Source organism: Dunckerocampus dactyliophorus, chromosome 7 (genome assembly GCF_027744805.1).
Source record: "Dunckerocampus dactyliophorus isolate RoL2022-P2 chromosome 7, RoL_Ddac_1.1, whole genome shotgun sequence".
Taxonomy (NCBI): domain Eukaryota; kingdom Metazoa; phylum Chordata; class Actinopteri; order Syngnathiformes; family Syngnathidae; genus Dunckerocampus; species Dunckerocampus dactyliophorus.
Genome location: NC_072825.1, coordinates 10,459,250 through 10,477,383, shown reverse-complemented (window position 1 = coordinate 10,477,383; position 18,134 = coordinate 10,459,250).

Here is an 18,134-nt window from a genome sequence, read left to right as displayed (position 1 = left end):
AAATACATAACGACATAGTTCTAGAAAAGAAATAAATGAATGTGTGCTCATGGATGCAACTGTGGATGATCTGTTCGGAGTTGTGCAGGTGTGGTGAAGGATTTTAGGGGTAATTACACGAGTCCAGCTTTTGCATACTTCTATGGTGATATGGATCAATGTGTTCTTGGGCATCCAATTGTAACATTTTTTTAAAATGAGTTCCGCATCAGTCACATGCATGAATCATCGGTTGCTCTTCTATGTGTGTCAAAAAGACCAACTGGCTTTCATATTCATATTTGATGTTTAAAGGCGCTCATAGTGGAACACTTTGTTTTGTCAGCACTTTTGATTTTCCACCGGGGACTCCACTGTTGTTTGCAACGCTTGTGTATGTACTGTATATATTTTTATATCACGGCAGGAACGATGGAGAAAAGCCACGCACTATGGTCAGCCTATCAATTTATGATGTGAATTAAGGGGCTGCGGTCGGATGAGCAATCTGGAATCTGTCATCACCTCGGCTCCTTCGGCCGGGAATTCCTTCTTTCGCTTGGCCACTTTGGAGCAGTTCCACGTGGAAAGTACGCAGCAGTGGAAACTGGCAGCCAAAAAACTCTGCAGTCCACAAGATGTCCAGATTTACATTCCTTCCTTGTGACACACAAGCGAGGGAGAACACCATCATTTGACCAAGAGGGGTTGCACTTTTGGCGAGGAGCGGTGGCTCGGTGCGTCATGCCAAAAGGAGGACACAAACTTGGGAAGCGAGAGGAGAAGAAATATGAGAAATGATAAGTGAAAGCAAAATGATTTAAAAAAAAATTTTTTTTTTGCTTTTGATAAAAGCTTTTGGGCTTCACGTGTGTGCAAGAAGACGAAGCAATAGACCTGAGGATGACGTTCTGCCTGTCCATCATGGTGCCTCCATGATGCGACTTCATAATGCTGAGGTCCCTTCACCAGAGGGTGAACTGGCATACCTCCCCTTTGGGGGTGAGGGGGTTACTGCTGGCTTCTCAACAGTAGCATTCTTTCACACATTGCTGGAAGTAATCAGTGGCTTGGGCCAGAACGAAAACCCGAGCTCCTTCTGTTTGTTTTGGCTGCACCCCCCTCCATTCTAATTGCTCCGCCTTCACATGCAAAGCCTCCATTTGCTCATGTAGCCACGAGAAGCCCACCCCCTCCTTATCCTGCCTTCATACTCTCCATCCATCCATCAATCCAAACCAGTCCAGTCCAAATGACCTCAACATACAGCATGTCATAAAAATTAAAGGCACCCCCTCACATTTTAGCAACCATTTGATTACATCTTGTGATGTTGGGAGCGTCTGTGAATGCATCTCGCGGTTTGTCTAGTGACAATGAGGAAGTGTCGTTGCAATGACGAATGGACTACGCATGTGTTTGTGAGTTGGAGATACACATATAGTGTTGGAATTGCACTGCTGTAGATGTGTTCAGGTCAGAATAAAGGTATAAAAGAGCGTCAGACTCTGTGTGAGTTACACTGTGCCTCCGTTTGTCGTCATAACAGAGAGGCTTGGTTTGTTATGACGCGTATGCGTTAATTAAACGACAAAGATTTTACGGAATTAATCAAATAAATTAGTTTCCACCGTTAACGCGCTATTTTTGACAGCCCCTAATTGTTATATTCACAAGTTCCATGTGATTCCCTGCATATTACTCCCCATAGGCTGTTTACGGTAACAAATAACACATCGGGGTCTCCAACGTGACTCCCTCCACCCTTTGCGTTGAATAAAGGCGTTCTTTCTTATCATTCCATAATGGGCCCAAACTGTGTGTCCGTATGGCTGCTGTGGAACAGGAAATCAGGAGAAACCCAATTTTCGTGATCTCCTGTAGACCTTTTGCCTGAACAATGACACTGCCATGCTTGACTGTAGACATAATTAAGACATAATTAACTTTGTACTCCTCGCCAGGACGGAGACACACATGCTGGAAACCATTTGAGTTTATTTTAAGTTTATCTCCGCCTTATCAGACCACAGGACATAATTCCAGTATTTAATGTTCCTGGACTGCTTTTCTCCAGCAAAATGTTTATGGGGCTTCCTTGCGAGCCAGCCTCAAAAGAGGCTTCCTGCTGGAACAACGGCCGCACTGACTTGATGCAGTGTGCGGCGCATGGTCTGAGCGCTGACAGGCTGACCCCCCACTTCTTCAACCGCTGCAGCAATGCTGACAGCACTCATGCATCTGTTTTAAAGCAAACGTGTGGATATAACACAGAGCACGGGGACTCAACTTCCTTGGTTGACCCCGGCGAGTGGAACCCAAACCAAGTTGTCCGTCAAGTGTCGGGCTCATCGAGCAGGCATAAAATAGACCCAATGCTTCCTTGTGCAAATCCAGAATAGGATATTGCATAAGTTTGAAAACTCTGTTGAATTCAAATGGCCTCGTTGGCATTTTAAAAACAGCCGTCCAACTGCCAGATTTTTTCATAACCTCGTTTTATATCCTGGAACGAGGACAATCCTGGATGTAGTAATCACCCATTCACTGAAGCAAAATGCATTCCTGTATTTTTGTCCAGTTGAGTATTTTTGAAAAGTTCCAAGTAAAGTCAAGTCAAAATATGAATACAAAAAAGTTGTGATCTCACGAGAAAAAGTTATAATTTTACGAGGTAACTTATTTTAGTAGCACAAAGTTAAAATATTAAATAAAAAAGATGTTATCTTTTGTTATATTATGAGAAACAAATAAAACAAAACAAAGTTGTAATTTTTGGAAAATTCGTTTGGGGAAAATATGATAATATTATGGGAATAAGGCCAAAATATGATGAGAATAATGTCTTAATATTACGAGAAGGAAATGTACAAGAAGAAAGCTGAAATAGTTGGAAAATTAAAAAAAAACAGCAAGAGCAGAAAAGGAAAAAAACAGCATAAGAAGAAGATTAAGAAAAAAGTTGAAATATTTGGACAACTTAAAAAAACAACCGCAGAAATAAGAAAAAGAGCAAAGACCATACAAATAATACGTTTTTTCATCAATATCACAAAGCTGAGATGCATTTTTTTCTTGAACTATACATAACTTCTTAGCATACAGTATATAAATGTGTTGCTTTACAAAATATCAAAGTGGCCCTTCCTGGAGTTTTACAGTATATGGCCCTCACTGGAAAAGGTTCGGACACATGTAAAACGCATGCGAACGCCTTAATGAGTTAATTCATGTCGGGCTTTTTAAAGATCAGATTAACATACTTATATTTTGCTACTGGATACCAATTTCCTCTTGCAAGTGTACGCTGCCATGGATATGAATATGGTTTTACATCAAAAGATAAATATAACATTACATTACATCAGGATCGGATGCACAATTTAGAAGGCAGCACCTTTTTGTTTGAACCCACCTCATTTTTCATGTGAGCAAAAGTACTATAAGAACATGTGACTGACAGGTGTGCTTATTGCTTATTAAATCACTAAATAGCACTGAATGTCTAGGCTCAGTTTCAGATTGGGTAGGATATGTTTTCCCTGTGTAGACTGAATTGAGAGGTGAAAACAACATCAAAACCAGAGAGTTGTCTCTGGGTAAAAAAGATGCAATTGTGAAGTGGAGAGATCAATCAGGGCCACACGGTGGCCTAGTCAGGAGATCTGGAAGACCTGGGTTTGAATCTCCGTTGGGCATCTCTGTGTGGCGTTTGCATGTTCTCCCCGTGCGTGTGTGGGTTTTCTCGAGGTACTCCTGTTTTCTCCCACATTCCCAAAACATGCATGTTAGGTTAATTGGCCACTCTAAATTGTCCATAGGCATGAATGTGAGTGTGCGTGATTGTTTGTCTATATGTGCCCTGCGATTGGCTGGCGACCAGTTCAAGGTGTACCCTGCCTCTCGCCCAAAGTCAGCTGGGATAGGCTCCAACATACCCCGCAACCACGTGGGAAACAGGTGGAATGGTTGGGCAAACTCCCATGCACCCTCCAGTGTTTCACGACCGGTACAAAAAGCACATTGCCATCCTGTAATCGAGGTTTTCCTCTCCAGTACTCTGGAATAGACTTTTTCCCTTTACGGCCTTTCAAAAATTAAATAATACATGATCGCTGTTTTCCTGGTTGACTGTGGCCTATTATGTCACTAGGTGTCAGTAATGTTACATCGATGAGACACACTTACATTGCATTACCTTAACCGCAATCAGCCATGAATGCAGAGTCGTAGACAGTAGCTCCAAATGATCGTCAGTCATAGACATGACAGTGAAAGAAAGTTCTCCTGCCATTCCGTGTGGAAGTGGTCCATATTTGTCTCCTTACTTTGTCCATCCTCCCCACTCAGTTTCAAACCCTTTCTTAAGTTTAGAATCAATAAACTGGAGGCTAACTCGTTAGCTTGCTATGCTAAATTGGCGGCCTTCGCTTGTGTCCCTGCAGAGATCCCGTAGTTTGCATATAATAGTTGCGCAATATGGTGCAAGCAAATATAGTGGTGTCATATAGTGTGTGTGTATTGTTGTTGTGATATGACGATATGTCAGATTGACCGCCCTGTATATCAATCAAGTGACATCATAGTCACGTCGATCTTTTTTTAATGCCATGTGATCGACCCGCATTATTCGAGATACTACAACAACAACGAACCTTCCCAATGCTGTGTGAGTTACGTCTTATTATCGCTGATCATGTCTACTATATTAGGCAATACAAGTGTGAAGGTGATTATAGGGGTGTTATTTCAAGTCTACAGGGCTCTAATAAAACGGTATTTAGAAGGTCATTACCAGGTTTTCTATGCTTGAACCACAAAAATATTCAATTTATTAATACTGAATAACTTGGCTTCTATTGGTGACTTTGCGGAACTTTTCGCGGTTGAGTCTGGAACCAATTAACCACGTTAAACGAGGGACGACTGTATAGTGTTTAGAGTATTAAAAAGAAACATTTTAGGGATTTTTATGGGGCGCGTCCATTATTTATGTTTTTTGCCATTTGCGGGGGGGGGGGGGGGGGGGGGGTCTTGGATGTAATCCCTGTGAATAGTGGGGCTCTACTGTCTCTCTGTATCAACTTGTACTAATGATTCATACACTGCAGCACCTTTTTGCAGTACATGGGTTCTAATGGAAGAAAGACAACAACCGCTCTATTCAGGCAAGGAGAGCTGGTGGCAGAGGCCTTGTAATAAGTGGAAAATGGTGGTCATCCCAGTCTTCTCCGGCAGCAGGAAACCAGATAGTCCCCCCCCAGCTACATCAGGGTGGTATCAACATGCCAAGTGGAGAATCCCCCTTTTATCTGAACAGATAAAAGAGAAAACGATTAACTGCTGCCGCATCAGTTAAACAAAACAGCTGACATTCTGGGATTCGTTCCCACCGACCCAAACGATGAATTAAAAAAAAAAAAATAGTGCCCATTTTATTGGCACTTACTCAGAGGACCTCGTGAAGGCAAAGGCTGAAAATATTTCTGTTAAAAAACATGAAAATGAATAGAACTCGTAAGTTCCACATCATCAGCTCTTTTGCCGTGGAATACAGGGTTCAAGTCTGTCCTTAATCTTTCACATCTGGGCACACTGCATACATCTGGGAAAGTGTGCAAGTACCCGTAATGCTGTCTGAGAGCTGAGGGAGGAAAGAAGAGGAGCATAACGGAAGAGGACAAAGTGTATAATCTGACCGATCAAAAACGACAATTGGCTGTCTTTAAGCGCACAGTCATCCCTCGCCACTTTGCACTTCGAATTTCACGGCTTCACTCTATCCTGGTTTTGTAAATATATTCATTAATAAATCATCACTGTTTGACTATGGCCTATTAGCAAATTTTATGTATTTTTTGCCTAAATTAAGCATAAAAATGACATTCAGAAAACGCATTTATAGACACGTTGTCATATAGAGTATTCTACACTGGCCACTAGGTGTCAGTAATTTTACATTATGTTACATTGAGACAATAAGTACCAGAAGGTACTATATACAGAAACTGGAAGTAAAAAAAGAACAAGAAGAACAAACTCTCACGCTAACATGTGTGAGTCGATATTATGTCTTATTTTCTGTTATTATGTCTACAATATTGGGTAATACAAGTGTAAGGTGACTATCGGCGTGCTATTTCATGTCTTTCTGTCTGCTCTTGCTGCAAAAATATTTAATTTATAAATAAGGAATCCCAGCGATTGGCTGGCGACCAGTCCAGGATGTACCCCGCCTCTCAGGCATAGACAGCTGGGATAGGCGCCAGCACATCTCCGCAACTCTAGTGAGGACAAGCAGCACAGAAAAGGAATGGATGGAAATAAGGAATCCTGCTCACGGAAATTCACTTCACACAGTCGGGTCTGGAACCAATTAACCGTGATAAACGAGGGATTACTGTATAGTCAAATATACAGTAGTGATTCTCAACTGGTGGGTCGTGATCCAGAGCCGTTTTCACTGGGTCGTGGGTCTTTGTCTGGACAAAAAATATATAATGTAATGAGCTCATGTCCGTGAATTCACCTCGCATTCTTGTCTGTGCTATTTGCTTGCGTGCCTAGCCGCCGCATAACCATTGCAAACTGTCTCTTCAAATATTGAACACATTTGGGTTGCAGCTTGTCATGATAGTGGTTCCCACAGCCAAACCAGATGAGAACCTCTGGTGAACAACATACACGAAGCAGTAGTAGAAGAAGGTTATAGGTTCACGGATTAAACGGCGCAAAAACGGTGACAACCCAGAGAACTATCCAAAACTTTCTGTGCCGGCTCATATGCAAACCCATGACCGATTAGTTCACTTGGTGTTGTGTCACAAGACATATCGTCTGCTAAGTGTGTACATTTTCAAAGAGGACATATGAAACCATTTCAGGTCCAAAATCATTTGGCTCAATTTCAGAGATGATATATGGTAAGCCTGGTGTTTCAACCTGCAAACGTGCAGAACGTGCTTGTTAAAAATGTGCCGGGATGAAATTGTGGCCTCTCTGTCTGATTCTGATTATTTAGTTTTTTCTTGAAAGCCTCCTACTTCACTTGGAAGAACTGCTCTTTGGATTTCATTTTCAGAGATCAAAAACAAGGCTCATGTGGAAATTTTAAACTTCAATCAACTCTAGTGGGGCTTTATTTGTCAGAAAATATTGAGAGGCTAACAATGAGCAAATGGGCTACCCCACAAAGGAACTGAAGTTTGAAGTCTGTTTTGTCTTTAGTTACTGTATTCTGACACATAACAGTAAGCAATGATCGGCGGGCCGATCGTTCGGGGCCAATTTCCTTAATTCTGTTGGGTCGGTAATCGTTCGATACTTACATATGAAACTGATTTTATCTACCTGTGCAGAAGTCTGAAAGTTAGCCACCGTCCCCTTTTGCTCTGCCAGACTGACACCGAGCAACCCAGCTAAGGCTAAAGATAAAGCTGGCCAGGCAGGGGCCCGCTGTTAGAGCTTATGATCAGTGTAAATAGCAAAGCTATTTCATGTTCATGGCATTGGACGACCAGCCAATACATTTTTTGGTAGGAGGTTCAAATCAGCTGTGTGAGCTTCGTTTGTTTTTAAAATGTGAAAAATAAAAGACTGAAGGGACCGGTTTAAGTTATTGGTTTTGACAGCAATTTTCCAAACTTGTCATATATATTTGAGAGCACTAAAACAACAAGTTTTCATTGTTCAATGTTTTTTCGATAAAATAAGATTGTAACACTGAAGGTGTTTATTTTTAAAAAATCGTTATCGGCCAAAATCGGAATTGGCAGGTCAGGCTTTTTAAAGATCGGTGATCGGTCAGAAAATTGTAATCGGCGCACCGCTACACAAGTGTTCAGTCACTTCAAAGCAGGAGCGAATAGGTTTTGATAAAGGGAAATGAGTGGAATGCTGACAAAAACAGCTACATGCAGCATTTTGGATCGGGTATCAACCGAAAAGGCTATTCCTGACCATTTTGAAGCATGGTTGTAAATTAAGCCTGGGAGAAGAACGAACGGATCTGAGCAGCTAGAGACTAACTCATGGTAGCTCGAATGCTGAAAAGGGATTAAGATCCTCCAGTCTTTACGAATCATAATCCTTATAGGTGCGTACCAAGGTCACCTTTCTGCTTTATAAAGAGTTTTTTTTTCCAGGCTGAATAATAATATATACAATTTGGAATGATTTACTTATAATTATTACTGTTAAAGGTTGCTACCAGAAACTGTCTATGGCTATAGCAGACCAGCGCCTAATTCTGTGTGAATGTGGAAGTCAGTGGGACCGAACAGGGTCAGATGGAGAAAATGAATGAACGACTAACTGCCAGGGAGGGGCATCATACATCAACTAATTCACCTGTATCATTAAGAATTTTGTCAATAATGTAGAACTGGTTGCTGGTTATTTTCACGTTGAAGCAAAAATGTAGTGCACTACTTTGCTGCAAAGCTGAGACGCAGTAAGTCCCGCTCAACATGGTTGTGGTCTAAAGAACAAACACCTTGACGGCAATTATGTATTTAAAAAAACTAAGTATTGCATGAAAATGGAACACAAACAGCAGCTGCTTGGCAGATTTAGTGGCAGAAGTGTCATCACTGTATGTTGTATATGTACTTTTAATGTCTTGAGTTTTATTTAACAATAGGTTTGCAAAGTGAAACAACATGGCATAATGCCCATCATGCTATGACAACATTGCATTCATTCTTTGCCCAGGCATAGGAAGGGGGCCCACTGAAAATGGCTTTGCGACCCACTTTGGGGTCCCAACCCACTAGCTGAGGAGCACTGGTTCAATGTTTCTCTTTTGCCGCTGTCAACCTTAAATGATGGCATATTTCCACATCATGCTGAAGTTGGGATACAGTACCGTACATTGATTATTATGCAGTTTTTCATACTGTATGTAAAATGAAACTATTTTTGATTCTCACAGCAATGAGAAGGGACGAGGCGCGTCCTTTTCAACTCAACACAGGACACATGGTTTTGTTTGCAAACATGAGATTCCATTTTTCAAGGGAAGGTTTGCAACCCTAGTGGTGCTTTGCATTTTCTGGTTCATCTGCGTGTTCTCACGTGAGTATGAGCTTCAATACGTGGTGTCGCCGTCGGGCAGTCTCGTGTCTGAAAAACAAAGAATGCATAGGAATAGACACGTTTCCGCATAGAATTCTTATATAAACACTAACATTTGCAGTGAAAGATGCGTATGCACATTCAACCCTCCACACTGCAACTTATTTCGTGCGCAGCGACCTTTAGAAATGAGGCCCCAGGTTTGCATGAGGTTCCCTCTTATCTACACACTAAAACAGCAGCCTGCCTCCTTGAAATTGTTTTTCCATAGAAAGTTCTGGTGCTCGTCTGTCGGTCAGGGAAGTGCACTTTGGGTACACATGCCTGTGTTTCTACACAATGGCCAAGTGACTGCACTGAGTATTTACAGTTAATGACAAAGTGTTATGATTTAGTAAGAAAATATTTCAGCACTTTCCCATGTGTTCTTTCAGTTACCTTCTGAGGAGTCAAGTTTGGGGCCTTTTCTGACCCTTAACACTATAGCCCCTTTGCACCACAGGAACTTTATCCTGGAGCTATACATGTTCGGACCGCAGGAAGTGGGGACAAAATGAAGTTCTTGGTCAAATTTTAGGGCTGAAAGACTGCTTTGCTCGGGGGTAGTACTACATAAGGGTTTGTCGTACTAAACATATCTGATGTGGTGACCACTTTGTGCATTTTAGTTTAAGAAGTGTCACTGAATAGCATGCTTAGTAGTAAGGGAGTCCAGCCCAATCAAGCACATTGCTTCTGGAGACGTATTTCCATACTGAACATTATCTGCAAACACAAAACACAACCTTTTAGTTCCAGGAACAACAATTACAAAGAATGTAATATTTAGTGGAAAAGGGGCTTATGTCTTTCACGCCGTTCTATGAAATACCCACCCTCCCCTGCAGCACTGCCATCATAGCTTTGTGGCTTGGAGGTTAACTCTTATCCCTCCCTTCTCAGTTTCTCCTTTCATGTGCGACCATCAATCGGTGAAATTAAAACACTTGATGGTCTTCCATTTCCCGTGAGAACCCTTACCTCGCTTCGGTCATAATATTTATAGCGCTTTAGTCAACTTGTTGCATTTCACTGTGATTTAGATTGGCTTGATAAGAGGACTATTTGGCGTAAAAAGCTTTTCGGGGCAGAAAAATCTCTAGAGACGTTTAATTCAGCGTTGGCAGAATATAAAAGGACAGTAACGCGATGAGATGCATTCTTCATTTTATATCATGGTGGAGGGAGGAAGGTATGTGACTGGATGTGGAAGGGAGGTGAATATGGGGGGGAAAGAGAAGGGGAGTGAGGGAACAGACAAAGAGGTACTGTTGACAGATTGCATCACCAACATCCTTCAAAAGAAGTAACACTAGCAGTCTTGGACTCGAGTAGTTGAAGAACAGCTAGCCTCACTTGATGTTCTAAATACAGTGGAAGCTCGATAAGCGTACGTCGCGGTGAGCGTGTTTTCCGTGTCTGTGTCTACTAACAATACACGTAGTAAGGATTCACCTATTTTGCCAATAAAGCCCTCTAAAAAAAAATTCAAAATCCAATTCCTTCCAATAACAGGATCACTGTGTGCTACTCAGTGCTGCAGAAACAGATGGCTTGAGAAGCTCCACATTTATACCAAGCCGTGCCGGTCCCTATTCTCTCGGCCCCCGTGTGCTCCGACATTTCACTCTCGCTTCCTGCCTGCTCAGCTTCTAAAACCTGTAGGTCGTCTTCTGTATGTTCAGGCTTAAAAAGACAAGGTTCTGGATCCTCATTTGTCCCAAAGTAGTCGGTGAGTGAGCCCCACCTGCGTAACACCGTGCAATGCATTACTCAAAGCTTCAATTTTTTTTTTTTTAAAAACAGCCCTTGACCAACATCGCTAAGAAGGGAGAGCTTGGACGCACTCGCCTTCCTGGCAAAACATGCATGGGTGTCCAAAGTGTGGCACAGGGGCCATCTGTGGAACATGGTTCATTGCAGAAATAAAATAAACAAAAACCCAGCAAAAGTGGAAAAATAGAGCAAAAAGGCATAATGGAACTAGAAAAAGCTCAAATGTTTATAGTTATATCTTATAAAAACACAAATGTTTGTCTCTAAATATATGTAGAATTTTTTAAATCTTGTTTTTATTTATTCTAACTATCAAAGGACAGCTGGACAGCCCTGACGTAATTACACAACAACAAGTAGACAAGAGAAAAAAATTGAGCTGTATTATTATTCTTATTATTGTATATTATCATGGGGCCACACGGTGGTCTAGTGGTTAGCATGTTGGCCACACAGTCACAGTCCGGAGATCAGGAAGACCTGGGTTTGATTCTCCCCGTGTGAATTTTCTCCGGGTACTCCGGTTTCCTCCCACATTCCAAAAACATGCATGTTAGGTTAATTGGCGACTCTAAATTGTCCATAGGTATGAATGTGAGTGCGAATGGTTTGTCTATATGTGCCCTCTGACCAGTCCAGGGTGTACCCCGCCTGTCGCCCAAAGTCAGCTGGGATAGGCTCCAGCATGCCCCCTAATAGGAGAAGCGGTATAGAAAATGGATGGAAGGATGGATATAGGATATATTATCATAACAGTGGTTTATTTGGTCTCAAAAATGTTGACTATAAAATCTTTTAGCATCAATTGGCGAGACAATAAACATTTCACAACACCCCTGCATTGTTTTTTGACTTTGTTAAATAAAAAAAGTTCCTTAGTCCAGTCCATATTTACTCATTGTACTTTTCTTAAATGTAAAACCAAGAAGTTAACATTATGTTAAAATCTTGTCTCGTCTCGTGGACTCAATCTCGTACAACGTCTCTTCTCATGAGTTACTGTAGGTGTCTCGTGACACCCCGAGCGGTGAGTACCTATACATTTTACAAAATAAAATGCATTTTGTAAGCATGTAAAGAAGAGTGTAAAAAATAGGTGTAGGCATTGTTTGCGCTTATTTCTCTGTTAATCTACTGTACTGCATTACGTGAGATAAGACCAATTATCATGTGGGGTCGGCGGGAATATACTTCTTTAAATTTTTAGGAACCTTTTGACATGTGCATGCGACAAACAAGAGCCAAAACCAATGAAGGTCCATCACTTCACTGCAAATTAAAATAAACTATCTTCCTATATTTCTTTAATGGATGAGTTCTGCGCGTCATTGTGCCAGGAATAAAAGTCTGAGCAATCCTGGATGTCACTTTGAGGCATTCAAATTTCATGGCATGAAATACAGTAGTGTTGAAAAAAAATCAACCACAGTTCAGTGACACAATTTTGAACGGCTTTCAGCTTAAGCTTCTTTCTTATATCAAATCTACAACTGACAGCCCAGTTGCATTTGCACACACAGGGACACCTGAAGGGGGGGGGGCACCTGGGTAGAAGATACGCATGGACTTTGGCATCGTGCAAAAAGTGCAGTGCGGTCACATGGCTCGGTCATAATATTCTCATAAACAACCAAGTAAGTAGTAGAGGATTTTCACATCAGTGCTCGCCAAAATAAGTTCCTGGTTTTGCTCCAGGCACATGATCAAAACATCAACAGCACTCCCACTCACACACTGTGAATTCTCGACAATGACCTATTCAGTTCACACATGGACTCAATCGGATCTTACACAGACTTTGTACGAGCTGGCAAGTCTGTTTAATATCCACTTTGAACCTGTCTGACTGATTCAGACATTTGCACTCGCCCAAGCAGCTCCTCCAAGATAGTCATTTCAAAGCATATGGTGACAGCATTGTTGAAAACTTATTTGCATGGATGTCACTGTTTGAGTTGAAGTTCCTGAGCCCCCCCCCCCATAATGATCTGAAATGGGTTCAGGAATGCTCTTAACACAAACCAAAGACAATATGAGTTGAATGTGGTGAAACAAATAATAATACAGGTTATTCTTTGATTAAAGGCAGGTGGCTATTAGGACCCAGGCAGAAGCAGCTTCTCCATTAAAGGGACTGCCTAGAGCAAACACGAGGCCCGGGGGCCAGATGTGGCCCGCCACATCATTTTAAGTGGCCCGCGAAAACCTGTGAATAATGTGTGTCAATCATGCACTTCACCTTTTTCCTACTAAATGTATTTGTTTTTCATTTTGACATAAAAATTGTACTGCGTGCAGTTCTAAACGTTCATATTATTTCCTCATGTAGATATTCCAAGCATTTTTTGTTATCAAAAATAAATACTTGTCACTTGTCTTACTTGTCGCCTTGACGTTCTTACTTCACTTCTCATTTCAAAGCAAGTTATCCATCAATTGGCTCATAAAATATAATAATCAAATGCACGGGCAATTGTTTCGTAATATCATGAGGTCATATTCATGTTAATATTATTTTTTGACGGTTACAAGAGGCCCTCCGAGGGAAAAAGAAAACGAGTTTGACACGCGTGGCATAGAGGGTGCCAACATTCGAACATAGTGCAAGCATGACATCCCGCTTCTTCCTGCTTTAAGTACGCACGCACACGCACTGGTTAGCGTTTGGTGTCAGCTAACGGTAGCAATTTGGCAAAGATTAGCTCCTAACGTTAGCTATCGTTGAATGTATACATTTGTCCCTCGCTATATCGCGGTTCAAACATCGCTTTCTTGCTCTATCGTGTCTTTTTCAAAAACTAATACTATGGCCTCTTATTAGTCAAAAAGTATTGAAAGACAAGTCATATGTATTATTCTGGTCACGAGGCGTCAGTAATGTTACACTGATGAGACATGACCTTAGATTATACAGTATTACCTTAACAGTGCATTGAGTCAGTCATGGCATGTGCATAGAGTGAAAAAAGTTATCCTCCCATTCCTTGTGGAAGTGGTACGTTTTGGGCTTCTTATTTTGTTCTTCTTCCTCACCCTGTTTGAAACACTTCCTTAAGTTTAGAACAAATAAACGGGAGCCTAACTACTCGGTAGCTTGCTATATGCCGTGAGAGGCGGCTGTCTCTTATGTCCCTGCAGTGACCCCTTAGCCTGCGCAGTGTTGCGAAATTTGGTGTAAGCCAAGAATAATAGGAGTGTAAAGGTGACTATAGGGGTGTTATTTCATGTCTACAGGGCTCTAATAATGGCAAAAACGGTATTTAGTCATACAGGTTTTCTATGCTGTAACTACGAATATATTCAGTTTATTAATATTGAGTCCTACTTCGTGGAAATTCACTTATCGCGGTTGGGTCTGGAACCAAGTAACTGATGACTGTACAGTACATGTGTATATCAGTGGTGGCTGTTGGTCTGTGAAACAGGGGAGGCATTCGGTAATTATAAGCAGACACTATGCCCTCATTGTGAAAGTACTGTATATCTAAATGAAATTGAATTTTCTTAAGTGATTTAAGAATGCAAAGCCAATAATAGCTCACTACTGCTGTCTTGCTAAATAGAGCCTGTTTACCGGCACTGTCATTCTCCATGTGGTGACCTAATGGATTGTCTGGATCTGTGTATCACTTTAAACACATTTGAGCAACTTATCTTCTATAAACCTTGGCCTGGTTAGTTTAGATTCTGGTCATTGCTCTCACAGGACCACACAAACAGTATCCCTGCCGTGAACCCCCTGTAATTAGTGAAAATATTGCTTTGTATGACCCAAACCAAGCATAGTTACCGCACGTGCTCACATTTATTGTGTTCAATTCCATTTTATTCTATGTTCTTACTCATAAGCATGCAGGGTGTCACACTGCATGGTTGGCGGCCATACTGACAGGAGAAAGACTCTATTGGAGGGGCCAAAATCTGGCCTGGGGGCCATTTGAGAGCGAGCGAGGGAAAGGGTTGACCCTCGACCCCTGACCAATCACAACAGAGTAGGCGTGGTCTGGGAGTAGGCTGCGGAATTTGAGCATTTCGGTCAAGAGGAGAAGAATGCAGATTTACCCTGTACACAATGTGAGATTTTTTTGGCGTATTTTGTTAAAATAAACATACTATAGTGCCCCACTCTGATCCAATATCATTTAAAAAGCCCTTGAAATGAGCAGGTAAGTAAGTAACAAAAGGTGAAACATCAAAGTACATCCTTCACTTTTTCTGTGGTGAAGTATGGACACCATAGGCTATGATGTCTCTAACTATTCATAGCAGAAGCCTCTGCATTTCATTATTTCATCAACAAGGTATGGTCACACCTGGGGCCAGAACTGAGAACATCTTCTATTAATTGAGTTACTGTGATCAGGCCGCCAATTGTCCAGAGGCAGAGGTCAACGACTGGGTGGATCTTTAAAGGGAAAGATTTTAATGTCAAGAGCTGCAGTTTTGGCAAGCATGAACCCAGCATCTTGGAAGGAGGGAAGGCTGGAGCTTTTCTCAGGTGACTGTCTCACCTGTCAGTCACAGGACTAATACAGTACATAAAGGCAAACAACCAATCGAACCTAAGAACTTTGGTGGTGCGACAGTGCGAATTACTATGCTGTAAATTAATCAGGGATGCTCTTGACCACAGGTTTTGAGCAGCATTTGTTTGCTGGTTGATTGGTTGTTGGTTAGTTACTTAGTTAATTGGGACATGGGCCGAAGAACTGATTTTGAGGTTTTGATTTGGTTAATTTATTTTCTTATTTCGCTGCTATAAGTGGGACAATGTCCCACTAGATCCTGCAGCATTATGCAAATTACCACCCCATACCGGACTGGAGTGGAACTGTACATAATCTCACCCTTCATTCAACTGAGTCAGACGGTCTTGGTTTTATCAAGTTCATAACCTCTGCCTCGCCATAATGTTCAATTTGACTCAGTTGTACCTGTCCTAAACCCCACTACACAATAGAAACACTACTCAACTCAGTACCGTGCCTTCGCCCAAAATGTAGAAATCAGCCTCAGAAGCTCCCCTCCAGCTTTATAGCTTCACATCAAAGCCCCCCTTCTGCAGCCTTGCCATAGAGCGCCACATAACTCAACCAACATGAAAGTGCTCTTCCTGAGTGTACGTTTTTTTATGGAGCGGAAAAAAAGTCTAAACCTTCAATACAGTCGATAATAGGAGTGGGGGGTAGATGGGAAATGGGTGTTGAGGAGACAGTACCAATGTCTTTATCCCAATATGAATCAACACACTGAGCTTTATGTTGCTTTACCTTTATCTTCTCTCGCTGTACTTCTTATTTTGTTTATGAAATCTGCATATATATATAACATATATGTGCATAGATATTTTTTATTACCAACATAGGAGCAGAAGTTTTGGATTTAGAGGAATGCTCATTGGAGGCCAAGGAATTTTCTGGAAATATCACTTTATGCTGAGGCCTGCCTTTGATGCATTCCCCATTCACTTTCTGCCTAGAAAATTAAAAACATACATGTCAGTACAAAGGTCAGCAGTGACAACATGATATGGGTCTTTTTTTCTCCTTTTAATTTTGGCCTCGACCAGTCCAGGTTGTATCCTGCCCCTCCCTCAAAGTCAGCTGGGATAGGCTCCAACATACCCCTGCGACCCTCGTGAGGACAAGCGGCATAGAAAAGGGATGGATGGATGGATAATTTTGGCCTGATTAAACTGTTCGGTGCCTAATCTAGAAATAAATGACCCTGCTTATGGCCTTGTATAAGCCCGAGTAGTCTCTCACCTGCTGCAAAATGTTCTTTCAACAGCTCGCACACTTTCCACATAATGTATATGCCTCCACTCGTGAGCACTGCTGCATTGTAGAGGTTGTCAGGCTACTCCTACTGCAGCAGCAGTGGTTTGACCCATTGGCAAATACAATAAAATACATGTGTCCCTAATTAGTGTTGATGAAGCACCTTCTCTCTCATTGCCTCTATTTACATTGAACTGTAGAAAAAGGAAAAGCTATATTTTTGTTATACTAACCCGGCTTTCTATATTACATTTTTGGAAATTTTGGGTAAAGGTAGTCTTGGTTCTTTGCTTTGCTTGGATTGGTCTTGGAAGTGAGGAAAGTGATCCTTTCTTTGCTGTTTGGATGATGTGTCACAAACGATGCCACAAACGAACCACAGAATGAGTCCTTTTTTCTACGGCTTTCAGTTTATTTTGTTCAAAGCCAGGCTAGGTAGTTTGCATGGCACAAAAATACTGGTTTCCAAAAATGTGGATGCTGAATAATGCTAGTTAGATTCTCTGACAAAACTGAGAGTCCTCTTTACCTAGTATGATGCATATTTCGAGGGAAAGGCTTCTTGAGACGTCATCTGTACTTCTGTGAAAAACAGATGACGTCTCAAGAAGCCTTTCCCTCGATGGACAACTCCTGTACGACTGAGAGCCTACACAGACACATATGATGCATACTGTATCTCATATTTCAGCAACCATATTATGTCACAAGATTAGAACTTAGCCATAAATTAGTGTATTGGGTTTATACACTGGAAATTACGGTAAAACTAACACAAAGCTTTGGCTTTAAATATACCGAAATGAGTCTTGCCTACAGTCAAGCACAGCGTTGATGCATGAGTGCTGTCGGCACTGGAGAGTTGCGGTTCATTAACAGAAACACAAATTCCAACACGTACTGCACTGTGTCATTCTGAACTCGAGCGTGATCCTCTCCATTCGGAAAGTGGGCCATACGGCAGTTTTCCAACATGATAACGCCTCCATGTACACCTCCAAGATGACAAGTGCCTTGATGAGGAATCTGAAGGAGAAGGTGATGGAGTGTGTCTCCAGACCGGAACAGCTCAAGCGAAAGAAAGGTGAAAGAATGTAGATGTCTTTTTGTTCCTTCTTGAACTAAGTTGCAATAATGAAAAGTGAACGTGAAAAACCAAGACAATTAACTGAATTGAAGTATACAAACAAAATGTGCTACAAATGGGCACATTTATAGTGAGAAATCAATGGCGATTCCAGGGTGTACCACTGGATGAAATTCACACCACTGGAGGTCAGTAAAATCATTTTTATTTAGCTGCTACTCAAATCTCCATGCTCCATCTGAAGTAGTGACTTTCAGATATGGTTTGGGACTTAAAAGCAGGGTTTTATTTTAGCTCTGAATGGGTATGAATGGGTATGGAAATGCGGTCCAGATGCCTTAAATATACAAGATAAATTACAGTATGTATAACTACAATCTTGACATAGACATGTATGA